Here is a 3067-nt window from a genome sequence, read left to right as displayed (position 1 = left end):
TCCCTGGGTCAGGAAGATCACCTGGAGAAGGCAATGGCTACCCACTCCAGTATTCTTGCCTGGAGAATTCCATGGACAGAAGGGACTGGCAGGCTACAGTCCATGGGGTCACAAACGGTCAGACATAACTGAGCATCTAAACACATATATGAAGTAGCAAAGCAACAACAGAAAAAAAAAGAAAATTCAATTGATTTTTGACTGATTTGCTTGAATCTATAGATCAATTTGAGGAACACTGTCACCTCAGCTTTGCTGAGTTTTCCAATCTAATAAACATTTATTTCTCTTTTCATTCACATCTTCTTTCATTTATTTCATCAATGTCTTAAATTTTCACCATACATGTCTTTTTGATACTTTGCTGAATTCAACCCGATTCTATGTTTCTGAGGTTGTTGAAAATGTATTCTGTATATTCTCTAATTGTTTCTTAGTTTAGATAAACACAATTCCACTTTTCTAGATTTCTATCCTGCAACTACATTCATTCACTTTTTAAAAATATTTTACTAGAGTATAGTTCTGATAGAGTGCCTGATGAACTACGGAGGTTCCTGACATTGTACAGGAGACAGGGATCAAGACCATTCCCAAGAAAAAGAAATGCAAAAAAGCAAAATGACTGTCTGAGGAGGCCTTACAAATAGCTTCCTTTCAAATGAAGAGAAACGAAAAGCAAAGGAGAAAAGGAATGATATACCCATTTGAATGCAGAGCTCCAAAGAATAGCAAGCAGAGATAAGAAAGCCTTCCTCAGTGATCAATGCAAAGACATAGAGGAAAACAACAGAATAGGAAAGACTAGAGATCTCTTCTAGATAATTAGAGATACCAAGGGAACATTTCATGCAAAGATGGGCACAATAGATGCTAGAAATGATATGGACCTAACAGAAGCAGAAGATATTGAGAAGAGGTGGCAAGAATACACAGAAGAACTATATAAAAAAGATCTTAATGACCCAGATAATCACGATGGTGTGATCACTCACCTAGAGCCAGACATCCTGGAATGTGAAGTCAAGTGGCCTTGGGAAGAATCACTACGAACAAAGTTAGTGGAGGTGATAGAATTCCAGTTGAGCTATTTCAAATCCTGAAAGATGATGCTGTGTAAGTGCTGCACTCAATAAGCCAGCAAATTTGGAAAACTCAGCAGTGGCCATGAAGAAGGAATTCATAGGGCCTGGACTCCATCTCAGGCCTGTCCGTGCTGGCCGTGCTCGGCTGCCTCTCCAGCGGACTCTGAACTCTCTGCTTAGTGTCTGTGGGGACGACAATGGAAGGATAAGACCCCCTCCAGACAGGAGAATCTTGAAGAGCACATCCAGGCTACTCATTGCCTAAGAGGAAGCACACCGTAATCACCCCTGTCTCCGGACAGGTCATAAACTTTTTTTCGTATTTATCAAGATGTAATCACAGGCTTATCAATTATTAACTGGTTGGAATGTAACTGCGGGCTTATTGACTATTGATTGTTTGGACACGTACACATGGGGTAGGTGGTGGGTTTAGACACGTACACATGGGGTAGGTGGTGAGTCTGGACATGTACGCATGGGGTATAAAAGATTTTCACAAATGCTGGACGGGGTCCTTGGCTAAGAGGAGACTCTGCCTTGGGCCCGCCGGCGTAATAAACTGCACTCCACTATCTGCATTGTCCTTCTGAGTGAGTCTGTTTCCCGGAAAGCGTGACTATAACAGCCACAGGACTGGAAAAGGTCAGTTTTCATTCCAATCCCAAAGGAAGACACTGCCAAAGAATGCTCAAACTGCTGCACAATTACACTCATCTCACAGGCTAGCAAAATGATGCTTAAAATTCTCCAAGCCAGGCTTCAGCAATATGTGAACCGTGAACTTCCAGATGTTCAAACTGGTTTTAGAAAAGGCAGAGGAACCAGAGATCAAATTGCCAACATCCGCTGGATCATCGAAAAAGCAAGAGAGTTCCAGAAAAACATCTATTACTGCCTTATTGACTAAGCCAAAGCCTTTAACTGTGTGGATCACAATAAACTGTGGAAAATTCTGAAAGAGATGGGGATACCAGACCACCTGACCTGCCTCATGAGAAACCTATATGCAGGTCAGGAAGCAACAGTTAGAACTGGACATGGAACAACAGACTGGTTTCTGTTGTTAGGAAAAGGGGTATGTCAAGGCTATATATTGTCACCCTGCTTATTTAACTTAGATGCAGAATACATCATGAGAAACGCTGGGCTGGATGAAGCATAAGCTGGAATCAAGATTTCCGGGAGAAATATCAATAACCACAGATACTCAGATGACACCATCCTTATGGCAGAAAGTGAAGAACGAAAGGGCCTCTTGATGAAAGTGAAAGAGGAGAGTGAAAAAGTTGGTTTAAAGCTCAACATTCAGAAAACTAAGATCATGGCACTCGGTCCCATCACTTCATGGCAAATAGATGGGGAAACAGTGGCTGACTTTATTTTTTGGGGCTCCAAAATCACTGCAGATGATGACTGCAGCCATGAAATTAAAAGACACTTAATCCTTGGAAGGAAAGTTATGACCAACCTAGACAGCATATTAAAAAGCAAAGACATTACTTTGCCCACAAAAGGTCCATCTAGCCAAGACTATGGTTTTCCCAGTGGTCATGTTTGGATGTGAGAGTTGGACTATAAAGAAAGCTGAGTGCCAAAGACACTTTTGGCACTTGATGCTTTTGAACTGTGGTGTTGGGGAAGACTCTTGAGAGTCCCTTGGACTGCAAGGAGATCCAACCAGTCCACCTTAAAGGAAATCAGTTCTGGGTGTTCATTGGAAGGACTGATGTTGAAGCTGAAACTCCAATACTTTGGGCACCTGATGCGAAGAGCTGACTCATTTGAAAAGACCCTGATGCGAAAGATTGAAGGCAGGAGGAGAAGGGGACGACAGAGGATAAGATGGTTGGATGGCATCACTGACTCAATGGAAATGGGTTTGGGTGGACTCCGGGAGTTGGTGTTGGACAGGGAGGCCTGGCGTGCTGCGGTTCATGGGTCGCTAAGGGTTGCTAAGACCGAGCGACTGAACTGAACTG

The sequence above is a fragment of the Cervus elaphus genome, chromosome X, assembly GCF_910594005.1.
Source record: "Cervus elaphus chromosome X, mCerEla1.1, whole genome shotgun sequence".
NCBI classification, from domain to species: Eukaryota; Metazoa; Chordata; class Mammalia; order Artiodactyla; family Cervidae; genus Cervus; species Cervus elaphus.
This window is presented reverse-complemented; position numbering follows the sequence as displayed.